Here is an 18011-nt window from a genome sequence, read left to right on the forward strand (position 1 = left end):
AAGCATACAATTTCATTTGCACTTAAACTTTCCTTTCAACAAAAAGCCTTTGCTTGTAGATTGACGTGTTTACACCCTGTGATTTTCCTTAAGGATGAAAGAAAGGGATATAAAAAAAAGCTTACTGCTGATGTTTTCGATAGGCTTTGGCCAAAAAATACATTGTTGTGTGACTTCTGAGCCAACCTTGCATCCATTATAATACCTTGCTTTGTGGAGGGTACGTGATTCCATTGAGGTGGAGTGTGCAGCCATTTCAGCCATGTGCGATCAAGTTGTCATTGCAATATTACCATGGCCAGTACACAGCTGCTACATGTACTTTAGTCTTTTATCACAGCTAGTAATCAGATTTTACGTCGTTAGATGTACTATATTCCTTTATATCACAGTCTTGTTGTCTTTATAGCTACTCTAGTCAGTTATATCAACGCCAGAATACATTATTTACATCTAGTCTGTGCTTTTGCATCACAGCACGTAAAATCGTGTAATGTCTGTTTTCTAGATTATTTCTGGAAATAGAAAGTTTTCATATTAAGATGTAGAGACCCATATGGATGGTTGGGATATAAATGTATTCATTATAGTACAGTATAGTAGTTCGTAGCATATATATATTCTGTATGTGTCTATGGGCAATTTTCTTAGTCGGTGTAAAAGCATAAATGTGCGATAGATTGAATAATCTCCAGATATTTCACTTTCCATTAAGATGCATTTATCTATCTAGTTATCTCGCTATCTATCTATCTATATATATATATATATATATATATATATATATATATATATATATATATATATATATATATATATAGGTTTTGCACTTTTACTACTTTCCAGTAGTCTCCTTTCAGTGTTTATCTCGTCGTTATCTTAAACTTTTTACATATTGACAATAATGAAGCTATCACATATTATGCAATAGAGTATATAGTAGATAATTTCTTATGTGAACTTAAAAGCCACAACAGAACAACTCCTACATGAAACAAATGTGTAACTCCCAAGTAGCTGTTTCAAATGTTTATTTGTCAAAAAAAATCAAATCCGACAAATCAAATGCAGAAAAGTAACACATCATCAGAGAGATTGCCAAGTAATTTGTACAAACGCACCCCCCAAGTATAAAGATGAATGCACCCCCCAAGTATAAATATAAATATAATATAAATAAATGGATATAGCTCTTTTTATACAGTCATATATTCAGTCCTCATATAATATACATACAATAATAGAACAAGTAAAATCTGGGGTTGTATCCAAACTTAATCATTCCAAACAATTACAACTATTTAAAACAAATACATATAAAAATATATAAAAACAATGTATTAAATAATTTAGTACTGACATACTGTAAAATGTAATATTACAAGAAATTCAATAAAGAAGTGCGCAACTGTGATATTTCTTTTTTAATTAAACATGAGTGTAATGAAAGGCTTTAACATTTTCCCGTCCATTGGCTGTTCAGGGTATTTAGAAAGCAGGTTAGCCGTGACTTGCTGTTTGTGGACCCCCGATGGTTCATTCTGTAGATCTGGAAGACAAGACAAACACCCAGTTACATTACTATTAACAAACATACACAGAGAAGCAGTAGTCTCGCAACACTGGGATCTATTCAATTAAAAGAGGGAAGGTGCCTCTGGACTGGTATTATGTGAGGGGGATTTCATAAGCATCACTCCCTCACCATGAATGTGTATTATCCCTCGATAAACCCTCTCCCCAATGAGAATTATATCCTAATCTCCAAAGTCCAAGATTGTCTTTTGGACAGAGAGTGTGTCTCTGGGATGTGAAGACCCCGGGACACCGGGATTACCCTGCATGTCAGACTGGCTATACAAACCATTCTGTGATGTTTTAATCGTCATGTTAATGTTGCCAGGATTTAAACATCAGCACTGGACTTCCCTACAACCAATAATGACCAGAGGCCACTAGACTCTTCTGTGATTTTGTTCCCACAGACTTCCCAATCCTTTCCTTAATCAGTCACATAATGCAGTCATGTACAGTATATAGTCATGTATAGATGACCGCTAGATAACCTAAATAGTACACCAAGGTCTTTAAGGCAATACAGATGCTGCAAATATATAATTAATATACTAATTATCCTATATGATAACAGTCACAATATATGCATAGGAGCATCAGAACTGACAAAACTAGGAAAACACAATACCAACATCTCCAAGTATAAGTTATGTACACTTTACATATATATTTGTGAATGTTGTTGGTTGCAATTTTATATAAGGCAACTTGTATTTTATGTCTTCATAAAGTAACATGGCATCCATAAAATGTAGTTAGAAGGTCTGGGGAGACAATAACTGCAAAACACCACATGCTGTCTTAATTTACAAATAAATATATTAAAGGATGGGATGTTGTAGCCATTAAATAACTATAATCTACATAGTAATACGTTCCCACTGAAAACAACATGAGACATGCTGTAAAACTGCTGAATGTATATTTGTATTTTAGTAAAAGGATATTGTACATCACTATAAACCTATGATTTATGTTTAATAATGGTGGCCAAAACCACAGTAACTAGACGTTTGCTTTTGTTCTGTAAAATATCCGAAAAATGGCAATAAAAAATGAATTGGTTCCTATCCGTTACATGGCATGTGTGCACATTGCACTATGTTATTATATACGCCATGTAGTGCTTTACAGTATTACAATGAGAATTTAAATGTGCAAGTCAGGAACAGAAACAATAGGAACAGGAATGCACAGATGGGGAATGAGATGTGGTGTTTCAAATTGAAATAAAGAGGACTGATTAAAAATAAATGTTGTTCATTATAAGTATTGTGACAATCATTACAAGCTTTCACAATACTAACAACCCTTCTCTGGGAATGGTATTGTCCTCTCGTTTTAACTTTGCCAACTCTCATAATAATCTTTATATTACCCATCACAATGCCCTGTGTGCCCAATCTACTCATAACTGCTAAGAGTCAAAAGACTTTATTTTATCTATAGGTGGGTAAGTAAAGTCCATATGAAAATGCCAGATTCTACCACATTCTGGTCTCCGCTCTCTATTTAACCCTGTTGCTAATCATAAGTGTGTAATGGTTATACCTTCTATCTACATTATGTGACCTGGCATTAGCTTTACAATGATTCAAGACACAGGCTCCATATTATCTTCCTGTTGGCACAATATAGTCACAACCTGCATACAATCTGCTGTAATCGTTCTATTACTTTAAATCATTCTTTTTGTTATGTAAAAAGTACCAGCCTTTAACTTTGAAATTACCCTCAAGCCTCTGGACTTCCTACATAAAATATTATGAACATGATTTTAATTTCCTAAGCTCTGGCACATTTCCTCTTTTCTAACTAATAAAGATCTCTTTCTTCGCCTATTTCCCATTCATGCACTTAGGGAGGTGTTGCCACCCCACCCCTCTGTACACCCCATTGCCCATTTTGCAAAATCATGGGGAGAAACTTTCTGGACAATTTAATCTCTCCAGGGTGTTACTTAGCTAAACTCCTTTCACTATCAGTTTTTTTTTTCACCCCTCCTCTTTCTCCCTTATTTTCCTTCAAGTCTAGATTAAATTTTGCAACCCCTGATATCTTCCTTTCTCTTGCAGACACATGCTGCTTATGTAAATGAAGTCCTTTATACTCCCAACCCATCTAAGGACATCAGACTTAAATGTGTGCAAAAGCTGCTCTCCCCTGCTAACTCTTTAGCACAATTACACCTCTATTCTGGTACAGAGCCCCGGTGAGGGAAAAAAAAAATCATTTTAAACTAATAACACGTGCTGGCTGGCTTGGATAATTACTAGGAAGTCGGCTTATGAAAGCATTTAAATATTCTGTATATATGATTACAAGACAAACTGGACATTTGATTGGCTATGTTGAACATTCTTTTATATTTCCAGTAAAATTATTGTCGCTGAGCTTGTCACACATCATCTTATGGTGATTAAGAAATAAAAATGGATTATTTTTGTATGCAACCGCTTTATCATATATATATATATATATATATATATATATATATATATATATATATATATATATATATATATATATAATGTGCATACCTATATATATATATATATATATATATATATATATATATATATATATATAGGTCCATCCTATTCTCCCATTCTATGCCTGTGTGCGACTTTGGATGTGGGCATTGTATGACCGCTGCATAAAGATAAATCATTGCAGAGACATGGGGTGGGGGGCATAATTTGTAGATTCTGGCAAGAGTGGGCCTGTTCTACACAGATAAAATATTATGGTGTGAACAAGCAAAGCATTTGAATAGTTAAGTTAAAAGGGCCATTTTGTCAGTCAAAGTTTGTGTGCTTGAATTGTAAGGGAGCAGACAGGCTTGCAACACCAGGCCTCCTGTCTTTCAATGTGTTTTTGCAGACATTGTCCTCCTAGGCTCCTTGTTTCATAGTACAGTTTATGCATGGTCTTGTGTAAAGACAAATAGAGAAAGCAGGAGGGGGAAAGTTCTTTTTTTCTCCCAAAGACACACAGGAATGTGTCAAAAGATGGAGAGAAAAAAGGAGAGAGGAGAAGAGTGGGAACATCAAGGCCCCTGACTAATGAATATCAAGTTTGCCCTTGAACCTCACTGGGCTTTGCCATTCCCAGGCCCCAGACAAGGGCTGAGGCATGTCTGAGCCCAGCTGCAGGGGGACTGGGCCATGGTTCATCTCAGACACTTTGACAGGCCAGGCCTTTACCGTGCATATTTAAAGCCTGCCTTGCAGCTCCCCTGGCAACCAGGCAGAGCAGGAGCCCAGGCCAAAGTCTCGTCTGTGTTCTACAGAGAGACAGGCTAGGGAAGCCACTGTCTGTGAGTCATGTGCTGAAGGCATTACAAACTCTTTCCATGCTGGTTTCATTATATCACATGATGACAAGAAGCACCCGCAGAGTTTATGTAGGTGCATGTATGAAAGAAACCCAAACATACAGTTTTATGCACACTCACTGTCTAAACCTATTGTAGAAACCAGTTCCATCTACTGAGCTATGTGTGTGTTTAATGCATTTTGCTGCATCAAATGGAAACTTTTAGGCACATAATTTGGCCAAACCGTGTCAAATCACTTTATGGGAACCCAGTCATTCAACAGAGATTTGAACGATGTGAGTGTATAACTGGCTTTTACAGTAGTAGAGATTGTCAATTTATTAAAAGTGTAAAGAATGTGTTTTGTTTTGTCTTTTGTTTTTTTCGTGGAGAAGAGGGAGAAAACAAAAAACACTACAGTTGCTAATATCCCACATGGTAGCTAGGACCATAGCAATATGCTATTATAAATAAATAATAATAATAATAATAATAACAACAACTGTTGATGTGGCTCGGGAGTGCAGATGACGACAAAAAGTTGGTGCATTAGTTACCTATAGAAACTTTAAAGAGTAAATGTTACCACATACAAGAAGAAATTTTGTGCCTTGGACATATATCCATGAAACTGCAGCCTATCAGCTCACTAGAAACTAATATAAATGAGGTACTGAATGCCTCATGCCTCAGTGATGGTTTTAGTGTCTGGTGAATTGATTGGCTGCAATTTCATGACTATTGGTCCAGTCTTCCAAAATGTATATGCCCACTATATGTAGGCAATAGATACTTTTTACATTGAAAAATGTTTAATTGTACAGTGATATTCCTATTGTCATTCTTACAGGTCTGTCTCACAGATCCAGTTGAATTATAATTTGTTGAACACTGCCACCAGAGAGCATGGCAATACCCTGAGAGCCCCAGAGACAGTGAAACATCTATTATTATGCCTACAAGACTTCTAATGTGCTGCTGACACTCAGTTATGGAATTCCTTACTATGCCCGATCAGGCTCTCTCATAGCCTTCAAATCTTTAAATACTCTCTGAGAACCAATGTCTTTATTAGAGTTTACACTACTCCCACCAATACCACCCAAACTAATGAACCCTCACAACGGTCCTAATCTCCACTCTGAGCCACACTTGCTCTACTTGTTTCAGCTGTGCCCTCTTCCACTTAGAGTGTAAGCTCTCTCGTGAGCACAGCCCCCTACCCTTTGTTTTCATGTCTGCATTTATTTTGTCTACATTGTATAACCCTGTTTTACATATATGTTCTGTTTCCCCTACTGTACAGTGCTGCAGAGCACTGTGGCTCCTTACAAATCAACGATAATAATAATCTAATGCAATGACTGTATTTCCAGATGTCTCTCTATAACTCTACTACTTACACTTATGGTAATCTGTGTTTTTTAATATTTTCTTGCAGTTTCACCATAGATCTTAGTGTCTTCTAATAATTAATGTGTTCAAGAATAAAACAGCTATGATATATTACATGCTCTACGCTGTATTGCCTCTCGCCCCTCTAGAAAAAACATGGACGAGAAGCAATTCTCTCATAATATATCCCAATAAATGGAAATTATTTTATTCTGTGTATTACATGGTGATGTCCACTCCTTTTCTAAGACAAATGGATTAGAGGACTAGAGGTTCCCTCGGAAATCTGTGCAGAATGCTGTGGATTGTTTTTCTTTGTCTTCCACACATGTGATCAGCTGGTGGCGCTAACTGTAGTTTCTGCTTCTTCTGTTTTTACATTAGGCTTATAAAAGAGACTGCAGCTCTTCCTCATGGAATGTGTGCCTGTATATTGTCTGTTCACCTATCTTTCTATATATGTTCTGACCTTTATTACTATTGTATGTTATCGTAATATCTGCCCAAAACAGCTGTGCTGAGATGGCGCTCTAACCATAATTACTGGATACACACAGACACTGATATCAGGCCTGGCTATATCTCTTATGTTTCTGCCCTATTAATAACATGAGCACCAAGCTTCATATTACCGGTAAAGCTGGTAAAGTATTATGCAGGTAGGAACACTAGCAGGAGACTTGTAGGAAGACCTGAAGGCGTGCCAAACTAGTGTTATGGGGTAGGTTTGCAGCTCTCTACCATTTAAGATTCTCCATTAATGACATTTCATGTTAAACCATTCAGGGGCACATTTATCAAAACTCGCAGAATATGAAAAATAGTTTTCAATCCTTATCGCATTGATAAGGATTGAACTATTTCTCATATTTATTAAAAAAGCAACACAGGAACAGCAGTTCCGAAAAACTGCTGTTCCTGTGAAGTGGAAATCATACTTACCACTGCTGCTTCGTTCCCGTAGCAGCATGAGATGAACGGGGCTCATCTTCTGACGCCAGTGCGCATGCGCCGAGTGAAACCCTTGGGCATGCGCACAGACATCTCTGCTCTCGCTCTGCAACTATAGTTGCAGAGAGTGAGCCGTGAGTGACAGGGAGGGATCATGTTTAATCCCCAAAAACTGTTGTTTTCAGGGATTTATCAGGGGGGAAACCTTTCATAAATAGGCCCCTCAGTGTCTTAGCAGACTAGGGGGTAAATGTATGAAGCTCCGGGTTCTTCAACACCCGCGAGTTCGGCGTCTTCAGCGCTTAAATTTAAAGCGGCACTGCCTTGTAAAGGGTTTCCCTTTACAAAGCAGCACCGCTTTAAATTTAAGCGCCGAAGACGCCAAACTCGCGGGTGTTGAAGAACCCGGAGCTTCATACATTTACCCCTAGATGTTTTGTAAGGGTTTCTTTTAAAATTCAGTTTGAAAATGCAGTTAATTGCCCTTAACCAAACTACAAATGCAGTTATTAAGATACAAATGTAGACTCTAATTAAATAGTATTACTAGGTTTCTTATAGCAGCATTTCTTCCAGCGTAGTGATGACACTGACCCCTATCGCATCTCCTCTCTTAGGACAGAGGTCGCCTTGTCTTATATACTCAGGTCAGTCTTTAGTGTAATTTAAGTTTGAAAAATCCTAATTGTAATTTATTGTGGTTAGGTTCTATATGTTCTCCATACTGTCATCCGCGTGCAACGTTATGTAGAGAGACTTCTGGCTGTCAGGCATTAAATTATACTGGATATTCCAGAATATAAGAAGCCAGGGTACAATAATATTTTCTTAGCTGCTTCAGTATTCGTTGAAAAGTAGATTGTGCATACCCTGAATCAGTATTCATTTGGGCCTTGTTTAATGGTGTTCCCATAATACACCAAATTTACCATTTTAATTTTTAGGGGATTGCAGGAGTGTCATCACATCTGCCAGATACACTGATATACCCCCCCCCCCCCTTCCTTTCTCTTCCATCATCAGAATAAAATCCTAATAAAACCCACCAGCACACAAGTCAATTCCACGCACTGTGCTCACACCAGCAAGAGATGCAAAGCCACGTATGAGATCTGATCCCTGGCTTTACACGTCACCCTGCCCTGAATTCTCTCCTGTTACTGGCACAAAGCCCCCAACAGCCCATCCATGGATTATCATCCTTGTCTGCAGATTAGAAGGGACAGGGTCACAGCTGAGCAGGGGCTCATGTATAGGAACGCCCAGATTTCCTTCTGCACAGACACGTTTACCATACACAAAGCACACAACCATAGTAGATATCTTCCCGGGTATCGAAGAGGTTAATAGGAGCAGCAACATACAGGGACACCAATTGAAAATGTACAGTCTCTGAGCTGAAACGAGATCTAACACTGAAATTAATAAAAATACATTGGACCTATAATGTTGATCTTCCTTGTACATTTTCTCAATATCCTCAACTGATGGGCACGATGATTAAATGGTGCTAGGGCCTCACCATTCATTGAAAAGGCATAGTACAGGTATGCTAAAACTAATCTTTTAATTCACATGAACAAAAGAGTGTGGAAAGCTGGAGATGTTTGTAAATGTATCTTTAATTAAAGGACAAGCTTGCAGATGCAGCAGTCTAATACAGATGCTATTAAGTGGCATCATCACTTCCTTTATTCATATCGTAAAAATGTGAAAAGTCTGATATTTACGTGTTAAAATAAGGATTTTATTAGCATGATCTAATGTTAGATTAAGTAAAGTAACATAATGGAGAGATTATCAACACATGACTGGCATCCAATCACAACATTAAGCATAGACGTTCCTGCCCTGCATCATTTGCAGTAGCTTACTGACTGTTATTGCCATTGCAGTGAAGGAGTTAATCTTCCTATTCTGACACAGCCAAGGCACAGCCTGATTACGTGACTCTAACTGGGCCAACCAGCCTTTCCAGAGAACATACACTAACCACATATTCATTAAGGAGCTTTACTCATATGCATTTTTATGTCCCTACAGACACATCTTATGCAGATCATCGTGGTAATGACTTTACAGAGCCATGTGTGTCTCATAGGGATGAAGAAAGGAGTACAAAAAACAGACATTGATATGAAAAGTTTTGCTTGCAATATATTTAATATTTTAATATTTGTTGAAGGGCTAACACAATTGTGAGCATATTACTGTTCCTATAATCAGAACATATAAAAAAAAAGTAAAAGGTTTATGGCCAGTGGCCAATTTTGCTTATTAATAGTTCATTCTGAATCTGTGCTTATGCTGAGCAAGTTAAAAGTGCTTTACTGTTGGAATGTCTAAATCTTGGCTAACTAGTTAACTCCCTTTGCATTATTTTGGCTCATATAAAGTTATATGGTTGTTTATATTCGGTATAAAGATGTATTTTAGGAAATGCACCCTGAACATTAGTTCATTTTAGTAGGCTATATTTTAACCTGAACATTAAATAACAACTGTTTAAATCAGGCTCAGGCAACCTGTAGCTCTCCAGCTGTTGTTGCACTACTAGTCTCAGCATGCTCAGCTGGCTTCTTGGCTTATAGTTCCACAGCTACTGGAGTGCCTAGAGTTACATGACTCTTCTTTACATAAATAAAATGGCCTTATATGGATGTACATAACTCTAGATACTAAAGCCATGTTATCACCAAGCATTTGTAAAGTTACACAAAAGAGATGACCGTTTTAGAATTCCATGCTATAATTCTAGTTTGAATACAATTATATAATAATGTATGAATTGGAAAGGAAATTGCTATTCATTACAATGTTTTGTAACTAAGTTTATCATCACATCCTTAAAAAAATAGAACAAGCAATTAACAGAAAAAGTCACCCAGCAAGTTATACAAATATAAAATCAAGAAGTTGGAAATGATTCCTTTAGCGGACCGATTACTTATTGGTCTTACAAGTGAAGATACCATTCTTAAAAATACATACATATATTTTTATAGCGTACTCTAGATCGAATGTGACATCTAGTTTTGATGTGAACATCATCCTGACTGCTGGTCCTTTCCCACAGTATAATGTATAAGGGGTATGCTGAGTATAAAATGTAATAACCGGTACTGACCTTATAACAGGAGTTATAAAGTATGGATCTATAAAAAGGTGACGCTAATAATAGCCGAGGCACCATTTGTCTGACCGCCACCATTTATCACAAATATTATCGCTGCTCTTATCACCATCCATTATATATATACACTTGCAAAACTTATTATACCTGTAACCCAGGCCTGATATTTAAATGTGATTTTTCAGGTCAATTACCCAATGATCGAATATGTGAAAAATGTGCCCATTCATACACAATCTAAAATTGCAAAGTTCCAGGTAAAACAGCGGATTGCAATCTAAATTGTCCTTTCCACTTGTGGGTTGACGGAAGACCTCAGAAACATGGGGCCAGGTTCATTGGCCTACTAGATTTACCATGTTGCCAGATTAGATTTGGGAACAGACAATAATGACTACCTTGGCTGGACAAAATCGCCCCATGTGTGGCCAGAATTCCTCCTGGTGCAACACCCTTTCAAAATGACATCTCTTATCTCAACTACTGTTCTAATCAATGCATATAACCATACTATGCTGGTGAGACACGCAGGGTCCTCACTCCCTCTGTTTGAAGCTGCAAAACGCTGAATAACATCACTGATTCTATTTTCTCCAGCCAAGCAGAGCCAGGTGACATCTGAGGAACATACACTCAGGCAGTATAATTACATTTGACTTGGTATCTAGGTGAGGACCGTTTCTAGGGTCTGTGGCATATATTCCGAACCTTGGAAATCACTCTATCACTTCCAAGTCTTCCACCTCCCAGCCAAAAAATAAACTGAAGAGCGTAAATGAATTTTACATTTCAGAAAGCATACCTCTCAAAGATGAATGCACTCCTGTGTATTTCCCTAGTGAATGCCATCCAGAGCAATGCACCTATCTGAAAACAGCCATGGTAAGAGCGAATCATTCCTGTATTTTCTACAAGTGGTACATGTGCTATTCATTGATGCATAGGTACAGTTTAAATTTGAGAACAGGATTCCGACTCCCTGTCTCTTCTGTTATACTTCATAGTTAGCAGTTGAGATGAAAAAATACACTTTAGATAGGGATTACATTATATTTTGTTAAATTGTCTTCTAGTTGAGATTGTGATTTGTACTATTATTTTTGTAATTATTATTATTACTATTCTTTTATTTATATAGTGCCAACTTATTCTATGCCACTAAGGGCATGATTTGCCATTTAATTTTTGCAGGGGCAGAATACTAGCCACTTATTCACAAGGATGATCTTTTAATGAGTGCTTATTAATGAACCAAATAAGTCCTGTCTATAAGAAAAATAGCTTTTGGTGGAGTTTTTAATAAGGACAGGAGGAGATAAGCATAATGTTAAGAGTTGCGGATAGAGGGCCTGAGTCATTAAGGAGAGAAAAGCAAAACAATGGTGTAACTTTGCACCTGGGCAAAACCATGTTACTTTGGAGGGGGACGTAAATTTTAAATTTGATGGCAGATTTATTGTTGGGGTAGATCAACTTTAAATTTAAGTGTAAAAATAAAGCTATCAAGTATTTGTGTGCTACATGACAAAAAAGCCAGTATTTTCCTTATGCGCAAAATAATAAACTAATTTGCACCCCTTGTATTGTAATATGGTTTGTCCAGGAGAAAATTAACTCCTTTTTTTGTCTTGTTCTTCTCAATGACTCAGAGAGCAGAGGTGTTTTGAAGAGAGAACATCTTTGCTAGAAGCTCGGGTTACATACTAAACTAAGGGAACCAAGACAAGGGTAATTAGAGGATTTAATAAGTTTCCACAAATAGATATAAGTTTTTTAGAGCACACCTTTAAAACTATGAACAAATTGGCATAGATCCTTAGTAGATTGGAGAGTCTGAAGAACTGGGGAAGAGGGACAGAGACTGGTAGATTTCCTGTAGGAAGCGGGTAGTCCGTACAATGACAGACAGTTGCAGCGTTGGTAAAGGGGTAAGGACTGAAGCTGTGACAATCTGGTTTAGGGAAGACCCATTAATTATTATAACCCTATATTAATATAGGAAATGATGAGGGCAGGTATTGGTGTTTTACTAGTGTCATTAGTGCAGTAATGACAGAAGCTGAAGATATTTTTGGGGAGGTAGTGACATAATTTTGCAAGGACTTGATTCTGGGGAATGATGGTGAGGGATGAATGAAATGACCCTTAGAAAACAGACTTGTGATTTGGGAATGCGTTGTCACATGATGGTTGTAACATTTTAGTATTTACCTGAAAGATCTATGTTCCACTTGTTATTTTGTGTTTGAGCTTTTATTTTATATTTTTGCCCTGGTTTCATGTTTCTCTTGGAGAACTGCTAGCTAAGCAGTTTGAAGTAGATTGAAATTACTCGTCAAAGTGGTCTAGCAAGGCCCGGTTGTCATTTGATATGCTTTTAAAACACGGCTAGCTTGAAAAATTGTTATGTACTAATAACAGGTTTGTCACACAGCCACAATAGTTGTTGCATCCTGCAAACTCTTGATGTGTAAACAAAGGTAACTTAGCCTCCTTTCCCCAGGCCACAGCATTATTCATCATTAAATTTCATTATTACCTGGTACACTATTCATTTAAATGTCAGTACTAGGTGCAAAGCTATATTTTAAACATAATGGTTTGTCCACTCTCTGAGTTGCATTCCTTTCTTTTCAAGCCATTTGATTAGCAATGTATATGCAATGCAATTCCAGATTCAGTTTAATGGTTATATTTTCAGGACCTAACTGGTGAATGTAATTTTGTTTTTCCCAATAAGCTAGTATACTATTATGTCAGGCATTTATAAACATCACTCGGCCAAACTGTATAGTCTGCAATCTCATTGTAGCGTTACATGGGAGATGTCTACTGTGCTTCATGGCTAACACTGATTGATCTACTGAACCCCATGTTGACATAGAAATACATGATGTCAGTATTGGAGCACTAAGAACCATCTTTTTTTGACTTTCCATATGAAATGATTGCCAAGACCGACAATAAACACAAAAAACTAATGTTGTTTTTTTATCATCATGGATGCTGTATATAGTTGTATTTTGAGCAACATCATCATCCCCATCTTAATATATATATATATATTTTTTTTTTTTGTTATATATATATTTTTTATATATATATATATATATTGATGTATCAAAAAACAGAGGGAGAAAGGGCGCTCATGGTGGTAGTAATTAATAAACAAACAAAGTGAAACTAATGAAAGCAGCGTAAATTTTTCTAATAAAGATAAAGCTTATCTGTCAAATGCTTGATAGATGTGCTACGGACACAATCCTCAGCTCTTACTTGTAATCACTTCATTATAAAAGGTAGTATAAAAACAGTGCTTATCTGAGTCCACTGTGATGTTGTTACCAAGGAGGAACACTTGAAACTGGCAGTAAAAAAATGATACTAAAAAATGACATTGTGCCAATGTGATATTTTTTACTGCTAGTGGAATATTTGTGGAACAATTACACCTGATGATTAGGGAAGCATCAAGTGTCAAAGTGGCTTGCCCACTATTTTGTATAACTTGACCTTCCACCCTCCTCTGCTTGCGTGCATGGCAAAATTTGGGATATATATACACACACACACAAACACACACACATGAATCACAACCTTAACACCACTGACAAGTGATTATCTCGGTATAATGGCACCTGTCAAGGGGTGGAATATATTAGGCAGCAAGTGAACAGTCAATTCTTGAAGTTGATGAGTTGGAAGAAGGAAAAATGAGCAAGCATAAGGATTTCAGCAACTTTTACGAAGGCCAAATTGTGATGGCTAGATGACTGGGTCGGTCCCTGCAAACGGCAGGTCTTGCGGGATGTTCCCGGTATGCAGTGGTTAGTACTTACCAAACGGTCCAATGAAGGACAACCAGTGAACCAGCGACAGAGTCATGAGCGCTCAAGACTCACTGATGCCTATGGGGAGTGAAGTCAGCCTGTCTGGTCCAATCTTACAGAAAAGTGTCATAACACACAGTGCTTCACAGCTTGCTGCGTATGGGGCTGCAGAGCTGCAGACCGGTCAGAGTTCCCCATGCTAACCCCTGTCCACCTCCGAAAGCACCTATAATGGTCACATGAGTGACAGAACTGGACCATGAAGCAATGGAAGAAGGTGGCCTGGTCTGATGAATCACGCTTTCTTTTACATCATGTGGACGGCTGGGTGCTTTTGCATCGTGTTCTTGGGGAAGAGATGACATCCGGATGCACTATGGTAAGAAGGCAATGCGGCAGAGGCAGTGTGACACTCTGGGCAATGTTCTGCTGGGAAACCTTAGGTCCTGCCAATCATGTGGATGTAATTTTGACACATATCACCTACCTAAACATTGTTGCAGACAGAGTACACCCCTTCATGGCAACTGTATACCCTAATGGCAGTGGCGTCTTTCAGCATTATAATGCTTCCTGCCACACTGCAAAAATTGTTCAGGAATGGTTTGAGGAACATGACAAAGAGTTCAAAGTGTTGAGTTGGTCTCCAAACTCCTAGATCTCCATCACATCTGTGGGATGTGCTGGAAAACCAATTCCGCGCCATGGAGGCCCCACCTTGCAAATTACAGGACTTAAAGGATTTGCTGCTAACATCTTGGTGTCAGATACCACAGGACACCTTCAGAGTTTTGTGGGGTCCATACCTCGACGGTCAGAGCTGTTTTGATAGCATGAGGATGACCTACACAATATTAGGCCGGTGGTTTTAATGTTGCGGTTGATCAGTGCGTGTGTGTGCGTGTATGTATATATAAATGTGTGTGTGTGTGTGTGTGTGTGTGTATAAATGTGTGTGTGTGTGTATGTGTATATATATATATATATAAATATATATTCTCATTAACACAGTTGCATTCAACATATTGCTTAGTAACTTGTGCAATTACTTTGATATTTTGCATATTAACATGACTGATTCTGAGGCACGTGCAAATGACAAAGAAGGAGACGCAATTATTTGACAGTTCCCCTACTCTGATTTTTACCTTTTCAAAAACACAAAATAAATATATAACAAATATATGAAAGAATTGCTGAATATTGGTTTGGTTAGCATTGAATAAGAAAGACATCTTTGACATCTAACCAATCCTCAACTTACAGACACAATTGCAGTTATGGGATTAAAGTCAGGAGCACTTGCAGTTTGTGATTACTAAGTACAGAAACTGAAGACTATCCAGATGAAGCATAGACGCTGCACAAGTAGCAGTGTGCAGTGCTCACTGGGCCCATGGCACAGCTCAGAAAATGGAGGGGTTTGTACATCTTCATTTCTGTTGATTATCTGTAACAACACACGCATGACGGGGATTGTTGTGCACCTTCATTGTGCGGAATATGCTAAACTGCTTTGCCGGTGTCCCTGGAAATTATTTTAAAATATTGTCAACTATGCATCTAAACCTTTGTCTATGAGCAGAATTACAGAACTAGTAACATAAAATCATATCCTCGGATGAAAACACACTGTACAGATGCTGCCTCCTGCAGATACTGAAAGCCCTCAAGTCAGTGAATGGGTTAACTCCAGTCTTATATGCCAGCAGTTCAAAATGTCTGCCTTAATCCAATGAGCAGAGAGGGGTGTGCTCATGCCAGGCTTCCAGCAAATACTGCTGCTCTTCCCCATTGAATACACACACAGTGTGAACACAATGAAGACATGGCAGCAGAGAGAATCTGTTCTCTTCTCCACAGCCCCCAGTGGTATACATGCTCCGATCCCCTCCACCAAGACACCCCCCACTTTCTTTCCCATCGCTCCCTAGAATAAATTAAAGCTGGGCATCTGTACAATAGCAGCAGACATAAATTAAGAAGTGCTCTGCCAATCTCCCTACAATTTGACGGTTACAGTAGCCCTTCAAATACAGTGACAGCTTGGAGTCCTTTCATCTTCCTGTTCATGTCATATTTCCCCCCACTCCCGTGCCTTCCATCTTTTATTTTGTCTTCTTTTTATTTTTCTCTGTGGCACAACACTAAGTAGTTTATTTCCCTCCACCAAAATCAGCCTCTAAGTCCTGATTTTGTGAGTTGTAATACAGCTTTCAAAGTAAGTATAAGACATTTCTGGTTATTTATGTAGTTTGTAATGACACATTGAACGATGTCACTAGTATAAGATAATTTGAAAACAAACATGGGATCATTCTTAAATTGTATCTGTTCCTAGTGGTGCTTACTGGCCAATCATCCTTCTTCTCAGTCCCCCACTAACAGATACAATTATTTTTTCTACTACGATCTTTGGAAGAAGCGGTCTTTAACCATCAATGCGTCATCATTTTTTTCCCCTTAGTCTACTACAGAACATCTCAAATTACCACTATAAATCTTTATATGGTCCATTCATTTAGGGTCGATGAGGACCATTGCTGTAAAGACTGTAGGACTTCGGTGAGGCTATTCACAAGCAAAGTGGGTCCAAAATAGCAATACCCACTATAGATGAATGGTGAAACTTGTCCCCAAACCCTGTTCCTGGGTTACAGTTTTCTTGTGCAAGTCAACTGATTCAATGTCTAACCTCTGCCAATGCAGAGATCTATCTATCTATCTATCTATCTATCTATCTATTTTTGCAATAAAATTCTGCTGTTATAAACGTTTCACTGGATAAAACTACAGAACAAATGTCAATACATTGTTATACACTGTAATGGTAATACAAACAAAAATGGTGAAAAGTACAAAGGGCTTTATTTTTTAAGATCCCATATTGCCGTATGATTATTTTTAGAATTCCATATGCTTCATTTTGTAGCTTAATTTATTACATTACAAAAAAAAAAAAATCTGCCTGCTGTATTCAGCACAGGCAACATCCCTTCCCCCATTTCAATCACATAAGCTGTGCCTAGTGCAGGGACATAATATTTATGGGCACCCTATCAGACATGCATGCAAGAAACTAATTAACATGGGCAGACATGCAACCAGCGATAAAGCTCGCTATACACTCTCACGCATACACACACACATACACACACACAAACAAGCCAGCCTTGTCTGGGGGGATATTGAAAAAGGCTTTGTCGCTAATTTAGGCATCTGTCTGAGTCTGGTCTGGTGCTCCTGGCTGGACAATTTTTCCCACCCCCTTTGACAATGCTGGGAACATGCCCAGAGACCCCTCATTCAAATCCCCCCTTAACAATGCTGTCATTGTACTATCACAGAAAATAGGGAAGGGGAGGAGGTGATCTGAATAAAAATGTTAACCCACGAAAGTGTTTACTAACAGACTCTGCAGCTGTCCCACAAAGCAACAGTCATGGGGGGAATGAAGGAATAAGGGAGGCGGGGCTCTATAAAAAAAAAAACATTTACTCAAATGTGGTCTTGTGGGTGAATGTCAATTCCTATAAAACACACCACACAAGCTGCTTTTGTGTGTGTTAGAAAAACCAACAACAGCAGCACAAAGTAACTATTTCTGTGTGTTTAGACACATGGGGCCTGATGTCGACTTGAACTTATGCCAGTTTTCGCAGCATAAATTACCAAAATTTGCACTCTGCATGACCACAAACAGAGCACACGAATATGCGCACAGGCAGAATTGCAAGTATCTGACATTTGTGCCTCCTTACGTCTGGAGAGCCGGACCGGGTTAGGGTAGAAGCGTTCTATCGCGGGC

General features: G+C 38.1%; 1 long non-coding RNA gene across 1 annotated transcript in view; it reads right to left on the reverse strand.

Annotated features, from left to right (window-relative positions):
• Window positions 1-1409: 1409 nt before the first annotated feature.
• LOC142151775 (uncharacterized) overlaps window positions 1410-18011 on the reverse strand; it is a 39527-nt gene continuing 22925 nt past the window's right edge. Inside the window, exon 6 of the long non-coding RNA XR_012691247.1 lies at window positions 1410-1549. This is a non-coding gene — a long non-coding RNA (uncharacterized LOC142151775). The remainder of the gene's footprint in view (window positions 1550-18011) is intronic.

The sequence above is a fragment of the Mixophyes fleayi genome, chromosome 4, assembly GCF_038048845.1.
Source record: "Mixophyes fleayi isolate aMixFle1 chromosome 4, aMixFle1.hap1, whole genome shotgun sequence".
Classification (NCBI taxonomy): domain Eukaryota; kingdom Metazoa; phylum Chordata; class Amphibia; order Anura; family Limnodynastidae; genus Mixophyes; species Mixophyes fleayi.